The sequence below is a fragment of the Balaenoptera acutorostrata genome, chromosome 9 (genome assembly GCF_949987535.1).
Source record: "Balaenoptera acutorostrata chromosome 9, mBalAcu1.1, whole genome shotgun sequence".
NCBI classification, from domain to species: Eukaryota; Metazoa; Chordata; class Mammalia; order Artiodactyla; family Balaenopteridae; genus Balaenoptera; species Balaenoptera acutorostrata.
This window is the reverse complement of record NC_080072.1, coordinates 104,304,435-104,321,392: the sequence shown is the minus strand read 5'-3', so window position 1 is coordinate 104,321,392 and position 16,958 is coordinate 104,304,435. Positions and strand designations below refer to the sequence as shown.

Here is a 16,958-nt window from a genome sequence, read left to right as displayed (position 1 = left end):
TCAAAACCAAGCCCCTGGGGCTTCCCTGGTGGTGCAGTGGTTGGGAATCTGCCTGCCAATGCAGGGGACACCGGTTTGAGCCCTGGTCTGGGAGGATCCCACATGCCGCGGAGCAACTAGGCCCGTGAGCCACAATTACTGAGCCTGCGCGTCTGGAGCCTGTGCTCCGCAACAAGAGAGGCCGCGATAGTGAGAGGCCCGCGCACCGCGATGAAGAGTGGCCCCCGCTTGCCGCAACTAGAGAAAGCCCTCACACAGAAACGAAGACCCAACACAGCCATAAATAAATAAATAAATAAATAAAAAACCAAAACAAAAACCAAGCCCCTTTGCCCCTCTCTTCCCTGCCCCCTCCCCTTCACCATTAGCCATTCTCATATCTTGGCCCTTTGGAAAAACCAACTGGTTCTGCTCTCACCCTGTGGTTGCTTGAGTTTTGCTTCTATCCCCTTAAGTCACAGCAAGGCATCCAGGGTACTCAGATGCTCTTCCAAAACTTAGCTGCATCCGGGTCAGGAAACTGGCAAAGGAGATGTAGCCTGGTCCTCAAAGGCCCCGCCTCCCACAGGTTACAGGGTGTGGCAGAGCGGAAGCAAGGAGAGGAAAGGACACGAGGATCACGGAGGAAGGGCTGCCCGCATAGCCCAGGCCCCCCGCACACCCTGACAGACCCGACAGCCTCTTCGCTCTGATCTTTGGCTGCAGCCTCCCCCAGACCGGAAGGCCAGGGAGTGGAAGGTGTGGGAGCTATGCCTGGGAACGAAGGGCTCCAGGCTTGTGGAGTCCTTGTCACAGGTCTAAGGCCCTCTCCAGACCTGGCACTTCAAGCTGTGGGTGGCACACTGGACCCATTCTTGCTGGGAAGGACTATAACGTAGAGCAGGGGTCGCAGCCTGTTAGGAACCGGGCTGCACAGCAGGAGGTGAGCGGTGAGCAAGCGAAGCTTCACCTGCTGCCCCCCACCGCTCGCATTCCCGCCTGAAGCATCCCTCCCCTTCCCCTCCCCCACTCTCCCAGTCCTGGGGATAACTGTCTTCCAGGAAACCAGTCCCTGGTGCCAAAAAGGTTGGGGACCGCTGAGGTAGAGGTTTCTGCCAACTGCAGGGCCTCCTAACACCAGCGTGTCCTCGGGGAATGCCCCCCTGGGGAGGAGCCTAGCCTAGCTTGGCGGGGTGCCTTTAAACCCAGACATTGGCTGGGTTTAGAGACAGTTTGATTCTTGCAGGCAGGCTTCCTTAGCCTGCCTCGGGAGTACATGAGGCTGTGCTGGGCCAGACTTGAGGAGCATTAGTGTGGGAGTGTGCACTCCAAAGACGGCCGCCACAACATGTTACCCCAACCACACTCTTCATCTGATGTGCTGTGGATTCTCCTCCTCTGAGACGTGGTTGCAGGGGCAGTGTCCGTGTCCCCTTCTTTAAACCCAGGTGGGCCTTTGCACCTGCCCCCAACCAGGGCAATGTGTGAAAGTGATACTGCTGGGCTTGGGCAGGGCGGCCCCGTCCGGCTCCTGTTCCCTCTCAGGACGCTCCCTCTGGGCATCCAACCACCACCTTACGAGGATCCACGTTATGAAGATTTCCAGGCCACGTGGAAAGGGCACATGGGCCTGGTGGGCAGCCCCAGCTAGCGCCTCGGCCAACAGCTGGTGTCCACCCCCAGAGGGGTGAGTGAACGAGCCTCCAGACGATTCCAGCACCCAGCTTCTGCCCCAGCAGAGACCCCAGACCTGTGCATCAGAGGCAATCTCCCCACTGTGCCCTGTGTGAACTCCTGACTCACAGAATAAATGAGCATAATGAACGGTGTCAAGTCACTATGTCTTGGGGTGGTTTGTTACACAGCCATAATAACTGGAACACCACTCGAATTAAATTAGAACGTTTGCTGTTTCCCTCTCAAATCCAGCCCTCACTTCAGCCTTGCAGACTGTCCCCTCCTCAGCAGGTCCCGTCCCTCCTCTTCTTCCTCCCCCTCCGAAAGGCAGGCTCCCCTAGGAAGAGCCTTTGAACCTTCCCCTTTCAGAGTCCCAGGACCTGAAGATCCCCACTCTTCCTCGTTCCTCTGTGCGGGTCCCAGAGTGTCCCCACGAGGGAGCTCCCCCAGGTGTGGGTGGGCCCGGGCCAGGCGCCCGGCTGCTCTTGGGGACAGGGACGGAGCGTGCAGACTTATTTCCCCTACACGCACTCCAGTCTCGTGAAGCTTCACGCTCGGCTTGCTCCTCTCATACTGACTTGACTGATGAGGTCCCTCTAACCTCCGGTGCGAGGAGACATCGATTCTCACAAAGGTCATTATCTTCCTACTCTGGCTCCCCCCACCCCGGCCCCATCTCCTAGGTAGGCCTTTCCTGGAACAGGATGGAAGGAGGCACCCTTCCCCAGCCCGGTGTCTGGGGATCGACCACTCCAAGCCGGGCGGAGAGGGGATGCCCTGGGAGCCGCGTCCTGTCAATCACAGAGGCACCAGCACTGCCGCGCAGGCCATTAGGCGGAGGGCCGGCGCCCTGCTCACTCACCGGGCAGCCATCGGCAGGATGTTAGACGATCGCAGGGCGGCCATTCTTATGATTTATTCAAATGCTCATTACAGTCAATCTATTTTTACACAGAGGTGAAGATGTGCGCTGATAACGGTTAATCATTTATAATTCCGCGGACTGGTTGGGAGCCAATGTACTATCAAAGTTGCAGCCGCTCAGCCCCCGGGAGCCCCCGAAGCAGGGCAGGGAAGCTGTGCAGCCCCAGGCCAGCCCTTCCAGCTGACAGTGCCTGCGCGGCGCCTAGGTGGAGGGTGCAGAGGGGAAGCAAGGAGCAGGGAATCCCAGACTAGCCGCCAGGAGCTCACAGGCTCGCTGAGGGCACACGGCGACGTGCGGGCAGAGGAATGCCCAGCAGACGGATGAGGCACGGGATCTCAGAAGAGGGAGAAACCACTTCTAGCTGGATTACCGAAGGACGTGGCAACGAGCAGACTGGACTTAGGCCAGGGCCTACAGGTGGGAAGACTTCTGCCAAGTGCGAGAACCGATATGAGCAAATACACAGACGGATAAGGTGGGGAGCAGTTCCCGAGCTGATGGAAGGGAAGCGACCAGCAGTTTCTCCTTTTTCCTCCCTCACATCTCTCCAGAAACAACCAGACATAAAAGCAAGCGCAAGCTATGACCTTGGCCCAGGTCCTCCTCTCACGGCCTCCCAAGCTTAGCCTGCCCTTGCAAGCTCGAGAGCTTCCCTCTGCAACACTCATGACACGCATAACACGTCAGGTCCACCTTAACGCACAATCAATACAGTCTAATTAAATAGGATGTCATGTTACAGGGCCTCTTTGTCACGTTCGGACCTCATCTAATTAGAGGTCCACTGTATTTCACATTCTGACCAGCTCACTGAGAGAGAGTGCGTCTCTCGCACAATGCACGGCTGTGAAAGATCAGGTTCAGGGCTGGTCTTTCACCCATAACCTTACTGAGTCAGCATGGAAAATGCCCGTCAGAGTTACTCACGGTTCACGGTCCCTCTTCTGGTGAGCGGCATGGAGGACGGCAAGCCTCAGGGTCCTGCTCCAGAGTCAACCTGTCAGTGAAAGAAAACATCTTTATAGACTGTGTATGATTCTGCTGGGAGCGAGAGCCAAGATCGGATGGGGGGAAACTCGGAAGTGGGTCCTGCTCCGGAGCACAGCCAGGGCTGGCAGCCCTGTGTCCCCATTGCTGAGTGGGGGGGAGTTTCCTGAGCAAGGAGCTCCTGGTGCAAAACGACGGTTGTTTAGAGGACTAACCAGGACGGAGAGACAGGATCACTCCCTCCTGACCTGCTTGGAGCCTCAATTTCTTGCGTGTTTCATCCCCTTCCCCAGAGAAAAAGAGGCTCGTGGCTGTGGAGAGCCCTGAGCTGACCAAGGCAATGATCATTTACTGATGCCACCTGTCTGACGGAAGACCCCGTGCAGGGGGACAGAGCTGAGGAGCCCCTGGGGAAGCTGGAAATCTGTATGGGGAAGCTGCCCAAACAAGCAAACACCACCACCGATGCTGTGGTTTATGGCAGGATTATGGAAAGTCCAGACGTAGGAGGGCACTTTCAAGTAAAAGTGAAGAGTCCCATTGGGTTAGAAGGGAGATGTGCATGGAGAAAAATGATGGCGGCGTGACTCAAAAGATCAGAAAACATGACTGCTTTTAATTCTCATCTTGGGATAAAGCAATAACAACAAGAAGAAGAAAAACCCAGCACATATTTATCAGGTGTCTGCTCCGCGAGCTACACTCTCCAGGTGCAGCAGGAGTGAAATCCACAGCTCCTGTAATCAAAGTGCCGCCACGTCAGTGGTGAAATAAGAATATCCATATGAAACATCATCCAATAAGACGAGAACGTACATAAAGTAGTGCTGAACTGTGTGGTAGAGACCATAACCCTCTCTCCACAGAGAAACGAAGTTGGCAACAGCTGGGGCCTTCAAGGAAGTTTTCAGGGGGAGGGAGACCTTGACTGGGGTCTTGGAGGACTGGTCAGGAGAGATTCGGCTGGTGGAAGAAGAGAGAGGGCATTCCAAGAAAGAGAGCACTCTGAGCAAAGGTGACGGGGGGAAAGCATGGAGTGACCAGGGACAAGGCAGGGGCTGGGCCGCCTGAGAGACTAGAGGAGGGAGTAACGCTGAGTAAGCAGGGAGGGGCCAGAGCATTCAGGCTCCGAGTGTCGGGCAGAGAGGCCAGGCTTGGGCTGTGAGCTCCTGGAGCCATTGAAGGTTTTCCAACAAAGGAAGGTCATGAAGAAGAGGACACTCCCCACCCCACCACTCTTTAGTATTTTCCTTTTAATTAAGACAGAGAGGCTCCCTGGAAGAGGTAGAATTTCAGACAGAAGATTCAGGCATGGGGTGTAATACAACGCGCTCATGGAAAGATGTCCCTCTTGTTCATGATGATGTCGCCCAGGATGAGGCACTTCCTCTGGGGCTGTCTACTAATATCTCCAGGACCAAGACTGGTGACTCACGGAAGGACCTCAGAGACAAGACCAGACCACTGAAGGCAAGTGCGTGAGGATGAGGACGGCACCTTATGCATCTTTATAGACCAGCATGTGTCAGGTTCTCAGCAGATGTCTGTTGAAATGTTCAGTGGCGGACTTGGTTCATTCTAATCAGTTTCCACAACCAGCCCCTGGCTGGCAATGGGCTCCAACTTGTAATCTTCTAAACTACTGACACATTGCTACTGAGCACATGTGAACTCAGTACAGGACGTTTCTAGGCTGAATTGCATGGAGTGGGGATTTATCCCTGCCCTCTTGGGACTGTCGAGACACCAGTGACTTGGAAGAAGATACGGCAGACTTGCCATTTGCACATGCTGCTAAGCTGTGAAGGACAGCCCCTCTGCTGGGGAGATGGATTCTGATGGGCAGTGTTATAAAACTTTGAAGAAGCTAAAAGGATGGCCCAAAACTAAAAAGTTAATTATTTCCTCTACCAGTTTTTATTTCTTGCACAATAACATCATGACAACCATAAATTAAATAAATTTGAAAATTAAAAAAAATTGCCCACAATCCCATCACTCTAAACCATCAAATTATTACAGTCTATGCCCACATGCAAATCCAGTTTAATTTTTTACAGAGTTGTAGAAAAAGATTTGACACGAATAAATATACCAAATCCTACTCTTACATTCAAAAATCAATTGCAAAAATCACAGATTGGGGTGACCTGTTTTTTTTTTTTAAAAAGACAAGGGTTATTTGAGTTAAATGCAAGCAGAGGTAGAGCTCAGGGTATGGTGTTGCTGTCAAACCCACTACATTGATCCTAGTTGCCTAAATAGCTATACGGTGGCCAACCAAGGGGAGAATGGTCCCCTCACTTTAGACTTATCAATCCACATTACTTTTAGATGCAGCTGTGGCATCATATTTTAATAAATTTGGCAGTGATGAGTAGAAGAGAGAGGTGAGCAAAGACATCTAGTTCTTTTAACTAAAGTTAAAAGTTTAGTAGTTAAAAGCACAAGCTCTGGAAGCAGGCTGTACAGGTGTCCATCCCAGTCCCACCACTTCCTGGCAGTGGGCCCATGGGCAAGTTACTTAACTTCCCTGCGCCTCGGTTTTTCATCTGTAAAATGGGGCTAATGAGGGTCCTGCCTCTGAGGTTGGCTGTGAGGGTTTAATGAGTTCATGTACCGTAAAGTGCTTAGAACAGTGTCTCACACAAAATAAGCACTCATTGCATGTTAGCTGTCATTGTTGTTATTTTCCTTATTAGGAGCCCGTGAGACAGAAGATATGGGAGAAGAAACTAGAGATGGACCTTCATTTGTCCCTCTCTAGTATGATCCATTGGTCCTACCTAATTCTATTGACTAAAGCAACAATCTCTCTCCCACATGGTGGTCCTCCAAATATTTGAAGAAACTATGTGACAGAGAGGGTGCGTGGCTATACACGGTAGAATTAGGGCTAATTGATAGATATTAGAGGAAGCCAATCCTCAGTTCAATACAAGAAAGACTTTGCTAGTCCTATGCACCATCCAGCAATGAGTTAGGCTTCCTTGGAAAGTAGTGAGCTCCCAACACAGCAAAGAGAATCCTGTATTGGGTGAGAAGATGCCCCAGAGAGCATGGTCTCCCAGACTTGGCTTCCCCCATCCGTAAAATGTTAAAAAAACATTGTGAGACTGGGAGGGTTGACAAACATGTATATTGATAAAACATTAATAGTGTATTCTTTCACCACCGTTTCATAAAGTAATTCAACCCCCAAAAGTAAGGAGAGCAAAAAGGACCACACTTTGAACTCTTTGAAGTGAATGGAGCATCATGAAAAGCATCCCCCCCACCATCTCTGTCTCTTCTCTCTTTCTGTCTCTATCTCTCTCTGTCTCTATCTGTCCATCTCTCTCTCACACACACATATACACACATATGTGCACATGCAACCTCTCCACATTGTCCTTGTTTTTCACTCCTCACCATGCACCAGCAGACACTTGCTGGGGAACCACATGCGTGATATTTTGGGGCCTTCCAAAGCCAGCAGCCTGTAGTCCTGGAAGGCAAGTGATCACGTCAAAGGCCTTCAGACAGCGGCCCTGCAATAACGCAACCAGAATTGAAACTCAGGCCTGCCTTACTCACCATGAAGATAAACTTGAATCATAAATGGAATTGAGCCTTCACATTTATAAATATGAGGACATTTATGAAATGGTAAATGAGGAGGGAGCTGATGAAAGTTCATTGTTAAGAGGTGGGGAGGATAGAAGAAAGCTTCCCACGGGAGGGAGCACACTAGAACTTGACCCTCCGTGCCCTAGGACAGCTGAGCGAGCTCCCACGAAGCATCCTAGGTAAGTTGGAAGGATGGACAGAGATGAGCCTGGGGCTTAGCAAGGACCACAGAAGGCACTAGACCAAGGGCGTCATGGGTTCACACCCTGAGTCCATCGTTCACTTACCGTGTGATCTCGGACACGGAACTTTAACCACTCCCTGCCTCAGTTTCCTCATCTGCAAAATGATAGTGCTTGACTAGATGATCCTTAAACCAAAATTCCATCTGACATCTCTACATCTCTGAAGCTGCCCAGACTCACCCCCATATCACAGCTCAGTATATGATTGTGGGTAAGAGTAAAGACACGGGAGTCAGACAGTTCTGAGTTTAAGCCTGGGTCCATCACTCTCCTAGCCTTGACCTCTACAAACCTCAAGGTTCGCACCTTTAGAAGGGGGATAAGAGTAGCGCCTTTAAGGGAGATGATGCACCGAGAGCATTTTGTGCAATGCCTGGAACATATTCATAATGACGAATGAGGCCGCTGTTGCTGTCTTTCAGTGTTAGGAGGGCTAACAGCCCAGGAGGGCTGGCTGGGATGGGAAAAGGGAGACAAACCAAGAAGCCTGAGGGCTTCTGCATTCATCCCACTGTCTGTGACAAGCTCCTCTGTTCCTACCCCAGCCAGACCTTTAGGATGAGGACAAATCGTGACAACCTGTTCTCAGGCACCGAGAGTCTCTCTGGATGGTCCCCATCTCTGAGAAGCCTCTGTTGGCCCATGAGCAAAATTCCCAAAAGAGAAAGAAAACTTGAATAGACCCTCCCAGGAGGAAATGCCTGCAGGGCCACTCGTCCCCCCACGGTGTGTCCTGTGTCTCCCACCTCATCACCCGAGTCCCCTCTCTGCTCCACATCTGCTCCCCTTGCCCCCTGACGACAGCTCACAGTGGTTCACATTAGTCCAGTGAGGCTGTCAGTGACAGCACCGCAGGCCCTGGCCACCAGGCTCTCAAAGACACAACAACGGGGTAACCGAATACTGAGAGGATCACCTGGCACTAATGTGCGGCTCTGAGAAACGTACCCACCCAGCACTGAGGGTGCTGCGCAGGCTTCCTCAAAGCCTGGTAAGAACAAGGCTGATTCCCCACTGTCCTCAGCCCCCTGGGCTGCAGGCAGTGCTGGGCACCCAGCTGCAGAGGACCTGGAAACTGTCCCCCAGCCATGCTCCCCAGGCCCCGTCCAGGCCTGAGACTCTAAGCTGGACCCCGTTCCTGTAAGTGGGCACCCCTGGAGGTGAGAAAACACCAAGACCCGAGGCGTGCTTATCCTCCATCGGGAGCACCCCTGCTCTTCTTCCTGGCCCATCGTCACTGACCTGCCTCTAGCCTCCTTCTCTCTCCCCGGGGCCCCCAATCGGTCTCCTGGCCTCCAGCCTGGCCCCGCTTTTGCCCATCCACTACATCCCGCAGCCCGGGATCTTCCTGAAACACAAATTGCGTCATGTTCGTTCCTCCTCAAAACCCTCCAAGGGCAGCTCAGTGCCTGGCAGAGGTCACCCACTGGCAGCCCCTAGCTGGCCTCTTGCCTGTCTGATGTTTTTGTGAATTCTGCCAACATCTGAAAAGTGGGACGTTTCACATTTGAAAATCCAGGCTCCTAAGTTTTCTCCAAAATTTGGATGACCTAACAACACTGATCTTGCATTTCCACGTGGCAATCACCAGATGACGCTGAGTATCAGAGGCCCCCATTTTCATCAGGCACAGGTCCTCCTGTTTGCCCCACAGAGAGAGGACAGGTGTCGCCTGGAAGCCGCTTCCTTCACAGGGTGGGGCACCTGGAGGCTGACGCAGGCTGCCTGCTGAGGGGTGAAGGTGACAGCACGGAGGTGGCTCATTACGTTCTCAGCTGCGCTGTTCCCAGCCAGGCCCACCAAGGGTCCCTCCCTCTCTCACGCCCCTGGGCAGCTCCTCCATTCCAAGTCAGGAGACAGCCAGCAAAGGTCTTAGGGATTTTTCCAGGAATGCCAGTAACTACCAGGCAGGTGCTGAAGAGGCCCCACCCCAGGGTCCAGCCTCTCCTCACCCCCAACTCAGTGGAGGCTGCACACCCTCCCTTTATTTCCATCCCACTGTTCCCATCAAAGCCCTAACAGCACATATTTTGTTAATTGTACAAACCTAATGGGGGAATGCATTGGCAAAAAGGGTAATGGCCATCAGACCAGCAATAAAACAAAATTAATGGCCCATAGGAAGAAATCATGTCCACTTAATCCCAGCTCTGAAACTCTAATAGAATAATGGAATACCAGCAGAGGGGTTTTTCTCTCCATGCAGATTGCTTACACCATGTTAATCACTTGCAAAGCAGGCCACATACCACTCTGTTCACATGACCCTCCAGGGAAAGTAGCAGACCAGAAACATTTAGTGCCAGGCTCATTACTGACATGCATCACCAGCGGCAACACCTTCCCCCCTCCCTGCCTCCCCAGGTGACTCCAGGACAGCCAGTGTGGGGTGTCATTGCGAGCCATCAGGTGCGGCAGGCCGGAAAGTGAGACACATGATACCTAATAATAGCAGACATTTATTGAGTGCTTACTATGTGCCAGACACTGGGCTGGCTGAGCACTTTCTACGTACTGTATTATAACATCTTCATCTTCTGGAGCTGCAGAGTCCATCAAGATAGCCACTAGCCACATCTGGCTTTTTAAATACAAATTCTAATTAATGAAAGTTAAATAAAATCTAAAATGAAGTCTTCAGCCTCAGTGGCCACGTTTCAGGTGCTTGACAGCCCCGTGTGGCTAGTGGCTGTTGTACTGGGAGCTCCGGCTAGACGGTGTTTCCATTGGCACAGGCGGTTGTACTGACAGTGCTGTTCCAGAACTTCGAGACCGTTTTAGCTCGCCCATTTAACAGATTCCGAAATCAAGGCACAGAGAGGTGAGGCAAGCTGCCCCAGGTCATGGCTGATCCGGGTTCTAGCCCAGGTCTAAGTCAGCCTGGCTCTGGAATCCCGACCCTCCACACTATTCCTTGATACAACCAGCAGTCCAGGCAGCTGGGAGGCCTTTGGAGGGACGTGGGCTGTAGAAAGGCCCTTCTGTCCGCTGCAGGCCCCACGACCCCCAGAGAGCAGACAGACCCCAGTGCTCCACTGGGGTCTCCCCACAGTGAGACCCTTATGGGGTCTCAAACCCGGGAAGGTCATCTGGAGAGGGAGGTCTTCCTACATCATCCAGCTCAACCTCCTTCGATTTATGGGTGAGGAAACCAATGCACAGAAAATTAAGTGGCTTGTCCAAGGTCAAACAGCTGATTAGGAACAGAGTTAGGACTACAATCCAGGTTTCCTGACGGCCGGTCCTCACTGGCCGAGGGAGAGGACAGAGCCATGCCCTGAGAGAAGGTGAGAGAAGGAGGCGGTGTCCCTCCAGCCTTCCTGGAGGGTCCTGGGCCAGGTCAGAAGAGGCTGGGTTGCGCCTAGGGTTACTCGGCGCCGAGGAGAAGAGGCGAGGGAAGAACGAGGGGCAGGCACCGGCCTAGAAACTGCAGGGGTTCAAAGCCTGACACTGCATTGCTACTATCTTTGGGGAAAATAGTATAGCAGGATCTATCGCAATTAAAAATACACATACACTTTTCCTCAGCCGCCCCAGTTTGAGAATGTATCCTATAAAAAGAAAAGTACGCAGGCATGAGGATAATGCAGCAGCTTCTGCAGTGGGACAAAGTGAAAAACAAGCTAGATGTCCACCAGTAGGGGAATGTTTGGGTAACCTGTGGTACAGCTATACTATCAATAAATGCAACTATTCAAAAGAACGAGTTAGAGCTACATCTTTTGCCGTGAGAGATGGCCGTAATGTTCCAAGTAAGAAAAGTAAGTAGCAGACTGATGTGTGCGGTGTGATTCCATTTTTGTAAAAGCGGAGAAAACTCCAGATTGAGTGCATCTACGTGCATAAGTCTGGGTGAGCCCAGAGGTGGTGTGGAAGGAAAAGCCCAGATGTTCACGTGGGTGCGAAGGCCCACCGTCGTTAACACATCTTTGCCTTGTTTCGGGTTGCAGAGAGCGCTGCCACTTTTGTAATTTTTGAAAAGAAACTCAATAAGGAAAAGAAAAATAATTGATATAAGAAAGAAAAAGAGGTTGGACTTAGGAGGCAGCCAGACCAGACTGCAAACCTGCTTACTTACTGGTTGCATTGCATCGGGCAATTTCCTTAACCTCTGTGCATCTTGCTTTCCTCACCTGGAAACTGATGATAATAATATCATATCAGGAGGTTGAGGGGAGATGGATGAGAAAATGAATTTAAAGCTACTCAACAGCCTGGGCCTTTTTATCAATGTTGAGGGACTAGTCTGCCCAGTACACAGAGGTACTTTCTGGATCGACCCTGCTGGCCACTGTCATAGGACTTAACCAGATGCTTCTCAGGGCCCCCATATTCTGCCTTATATTACAGTTCTATTAGGTCTATCTCCCTCCCAGACCGTAAGTTCTTTGTGGGCAGGAACAGTACCCTGCTTATTTATTCATTCATTCGATCATCCATTTATTCCATTTATTATTAAGTTAATAATAACTGAATAATTATGTCTTAGGCATACGCACCAAGCACTGTGTCTGACATTAGAGATGTAACAGTGAACAAAACAGAAAAGTCCCTGCTTTCGTGGGGCTCGCATTCTAATGGGGGAAACAAACTATAAATACCATTATACAATGTCAAGAGGTGATAAGCAATAAGAGGAAAATTCAACAGGCTTGGGAGCAGAAGTGACTGAGAAGGGGGGGCATCTTAGAGAGAGGGAACAGGAAAGAGCCTCAGAGCTCGCTGAGAAAGTACTCTTCGTGGCATACGCCGCAGACCCAGTGAGGTAAGTAGTTACGCAAATGATGTTAGTTTAAGAAAAAAATAAAAATAGATTTGATGGAGAGCAGAGAATAATTAAGACACTTTAGAAAACATCCCTTCACTTCTGAGTATATACCCCAAATAATTGAAAGCAGGGACTCAAAAAGACAATTTGTACCCCATGTTCACAGCAGCGTCATTCACAGGAGCTGAAAGGTGGAAGCAACCTAAGTGTCCGTGGACGGATGATGGATACACAAAATGTGATCTCTATGCAAAATGGGATATCGTTCAGCCTTAAAAGAGGAAGGAAATTCTGACACGTGCTGCAATGTGCCTAAACCTGGAGAACATTATGCTACGTGAAGTAATCCAGTCACAGAAGGACAGATACTGTATGAGTCCACTCACATGAAGTACCGAGAATAGTCAAATTTACAGAGACAGAAAGGAGAATGGCGGTTGCCCGGGGTTGGGGGAGAAGAGATGGGGAGTTCTGGTGAATAGATACAGAATATCAGTTTTGCAAGATAAAAGGGTTTTGTAAACCGATGGTGGTGATGGTTGTACAACAATGTGAATGTGCTTAATGCCACTGAACCGTACATTTAAAAATGGTTAAGATGGTAAAGTTTGTTATGTGTATTTTACCACAATTTTGAAGAAGAGGATAAGGGAACCCAGGGCAGACAGAGAGAGCAGGGAACCCCAAGTCTCTGCAGCCACAGTGGGGGAACACAAGAGACTGGGGCTCCCAGGCCAGTTGGCCAACAGGGGAGGCAACTTTCCTATGGAAACATCTGAACCAAGGTGATTCCAGCAGGCTGAGGCTGGACAAATGAGACACAATTTAGGGTGAAAAAGAAAAGGAACTGGTGGGAGGTGGGCGGCGACGGAGAGCCCTGGGCCCCTTTCTAGTTTGAAATGAAAGACAGTCAAGGAATGTATCTACAGCAATAAAATGGGGAGCAGGAAATCTAAAAGGAGAAGGAATCAGAGGCCAAGAACAAGAGGGCAGGATCTGGTCTTCCAATCTGATTCGGCAGTGAGCAGTACGGTGTGCTGGCAAGGGTTTTAGACAGAACCTAGGGGATGGTGCTGGTTTTCACGTCCCTTTGACCTTCTGTGTGTCACCCTCACTCTCTGGGTCTCAACTTCTTTGTCCACTGAACCAAGTGACTGCATCAGAGCAAGAGGAATCTTAAGGTTTTAGGGGTCCACAAACCCCTTGAGACTTTATCCAGAATGGTATTTGTGTGTTCATTTTTCTTTAGAGAGACTTCCAAATTTTATGAAGCTTTCAAGGCTGTCCATGTCCCCAGAGAGATTAAGAATCACTGGAGGAGATATTCACTAGGCTCACATTCAACTAGAAATTTCTAAGATTCCGAGAAATCTTGAACTAAATACTAACAAATCTTTGGGCCTCAAAGAAATCAAGATGTTTATTCCTGCCTTGCCTGCAACAAGGGATATTATACAAACAAAGTAAAATAATGATATGTTTTGAAAAGTTAAAATTATTTCTCTCGTGCAAGTAAAGACGGTTATTTTTGTTGTCTCATGGAAAGCAGGAACAGTTCTGCACCAGGCTTACAAGCAGAGGAGGGAGGCCAGCTCGTCCGGGTCCTGCATCCTGGACAAAGGCCGCACGGCAAAGGGATGGGATGTGCTACGGGTCAACCCTCCTTTGATGGAAAATGAGAAGGCCCTTGATTCCCCTTGTGGAGAGGGGTCCAGGCCAGAAAGGAGGGTAAACACAGCCTCCCCAGGAGGTGCAGCCCAGGCAGAACAAACGCATCCTCTTGTGCCAACAAGTCGTCATCTTGCATCTGGCATAACTTGGGAGGAAACTGTCAACTGTGCGACTGGGAAAGTGGCAGGCTGAGGGTATGTCAGGGAGAAGAGCCCGGGCAGAGGAGAGCATCTGCCACCAGAGAGCGAGACCCAGACTGGAAACCTGCGTCCTGACGAAGGCAGGGTCACCAGGGTAGAGGGGACCTCAGCACAATGGCAGCACCAGCCAGGAGGAGGAGCCCTGAGGCAGTGTTGGAACCACGCACTGTTGGACCTGGATGGGACTTCAGAGACCATCTATCCCTCCTCCTCTTCTCACATTTGCAGAAACGGATTGACAGAGGGATGGAGACTTACCAGGGAAGTCCAGGATTGGCAGCCTGGCCAATAGCTCCCTTCCTTCATGTATAAAATGTGTTTTGCATGCCAGATGCTTTACTAGGTCCGAGATCAATAATAAAGGACAAATCAGCTCCCTGCCCCCAAGGAGCCCCGTCGAATGGGAGCGACAGATGCCAGTTGATTAAGGGGCGGAATGTCATCCAGCAGGCACGTGGCCACCACAGAGGAGGGCTCCCCCACTTCAGGCAGGTACGTCCAGATGGGGGTGAGGTGGGGACTCAGCCGCTCCCTCGCAGACCAGTCAGCGCCGGAGGCAGTGGGAGTATTCCCTCGGCGGGCAAGCCAAGCCCACAGCCGCCAGCATCTGGGAGAAGGGCGCCCAGCACGGCAGCCCTGGAAAGGAGCCTGGAGGGTCCGGCCCCGCGGGGAGAGGCCATGCGTGGCAGGCCAGGCCCCTCCAAACAGCGCTGCCCGCTCACTCATCACTTCCTAACTCGCCCCCGGGGGCCTGGTCCTGAATATGGTTTCATAAGTAACAGAAGAGGGCTCCAGCTTGTTTAGCTGGGGTGAGGCAGATGCGCACAGCACAGCTGATAACGAGGGAACCTGGCTGAGCTGAATGGCTCCGGGATGCTGATTCTCTGCAGAGGGGTGGTTCTGTGGAGAAGGCAGCCACTCAGCCGGTGTCCGCACCTGGAGCCCCAGATCGCAGCGGGATGCTGAAAGAGCATTTGTTTCCCATTGCTCTGAGCCACTAATTTGGCTCCGGGGTATAACACCAATCTGAGAACAAACGGAGTAGGAAAACTGTACTTTTCCTAAAGGAGGCCCAATTTCACCATAAACAGGGGAGGAGCGGGCGGTGGTGGGGGGTGGGGGGCGAGATTTTCCAAGTTCACCGCACGCGCCCTCGGCCTCCCGAGCAGGCCTGGCCGCTTCCCTCTCCGGCCCGGAGTCGCCCGGCTGCTCGGCCGTCTGCCCAGCCTCACCTGCTCAGTGCCCCTCCGAGGTGCCGCCAGCAGGGGACAGATTACTCTGATGGCAGGTAGATAAAACGGGATCCCTTGCTAGCAGTCACTACCCAGAACAATCTCTCTCCTGAGCTGCTGACAGCCTCCACCTGGCACCTGCCAGCCAAAGAACTGGCGGGCGGCATAGGCTGGCACAGGCCATCCTCCCCGTGCACAGAGGGGACCGCAGAGGCCCTCTCCGGGCAGGACTTGCTCAGAGGGCCCTCTGTCGGGCTGCAGTAAGGTCGGCCTGGGACGCCCCTCTGCAATGACACAGAAGCAGCTCTGTTTCTGGCAGAGTGAAGAGCGAGCACCCTCCAGGGGCAAAGGGGAAGGAAGCGCTGGCGAGCAAGGCCCCTGCAGCAGATGCTTTCTCAAGACTGATGGGCAAGATCTCACAGAAACAAGAGGCCCTTCTCAGAGCGAAACTGCCTTCTTGTGGCTTAAAATAACTGAACTGGAGAACCTTCCCGGTGATGCTCTTGAAAACAAACTAGCAACCCTACCACTTTACCCTCAGCCTCCCAGCAGACAGGCCAGAGTTTCTATGACAAAGAAACCAGCATGTGATTTACCTATTCAGTAACCTCATAAATTCAACATAGATGAATATAGTATAGTATGAAACACTGGAAAGTAAACAATTTTTAAAAAATCTCTGAGCAGTCAAAGTACAGGTCACAAAATCTTTCCACTGAAGTTTATGAACCTTACTCATAAGAAAACTCCCTGGCTTTACTTAGAGCTTTTACTGATTTTATACGCATTTCTAACAGGCTCAGTTATCTGGTCCCTTGGGCCTCAGCTGATTAGAAGCAATACAAGAGGAGGAGGCTTGGGCTTCTCCAGAAGGCACGCTGAGGGGATGGAGGGTTGACCAAGGAGAAAACTAAGGGAAACTTCGCGAATCATCACGTAAGTTTCAGTCATGGTCAGGATCAGTTACTCAGGAGGTTAGGGAGGGTGTCCACTGCTGATGTTTAAAACACCTTTGGAGGACTTTAAGAAGTAAACCTTCAGCTATCCAGAAAATCCCAAATAAGTCTCCTTCTTGATGCTTCCAGGCTGCTGGTTTCTTCCTGTAGGTTGTCTTGAGCTTGTTCAGAAGCTGCTTGTATTCGTTCCTGGTGGGCTCATTCATTCACTCACAGGCATTGACTCCTTGGATGCTGGAGAAGCCCAACGATGCACAAAGCTAGATGAAGGCAGGGGTTGTTTTGATACATCACACACACACACACACACACACACACACACACACACACACGCACGCACGCACTCCAGGGGCACCTATTACACATTAGGTGCTCAACAGACACATGTCATACAGATGTTAGAAAACACATCTGGAAATGGAGGGACAGGCCAGTCAGACTGTCTTTTTTTTTTTATATTTATTTATATTTTATTTGGCTGCGTCAGGTCTTAGTTGCAGCACGCGGGATCTTTGTTGCTGCGTGTGGAACTTTTAGTTGCGGCATGTGGGATCTAGCTCCCTGACCAGGGATCAAACCCGGGCCCCCTTGCACTGGGAGCATGGAGTCTTAGCCACTGGACCACCAGGGAAGTCCCCAGACTGTCTTTTTTTTTTTTTGGCTGCGTTGGGTCTTTGTTGCTGCTCACAGGCTTTCTCTAGTTGCGGTG

The 16,958-nt window shown here is 51.3% G+C and overlaps 1 protein-coding gene across 4 annotated transcripts in view; it reads right to left on the bottom strand.

Moving 5' to 3' along the window:
* Nucleotides 1–16,958, bottom strand: part of PKNOX2 (PBX/knotted 1 homeobox 2) — a 259,497-nt gene that overhangs the window by 183,779 nt on the left and 58,760 nt on the right. For all 4 annotated transcript variants that reach the window (XM_057553006.1, XM_057553005.1, XM_057553008.1 and 1 more), the window contains exon 2: nt 3,509–3,578. The gene's annotated coding sequence lies outside the window, so the exon portion shown is untranslated. The remainder of the gene's footprint in view (nt 1–3,508; nt 3,579–16,958) is intronic.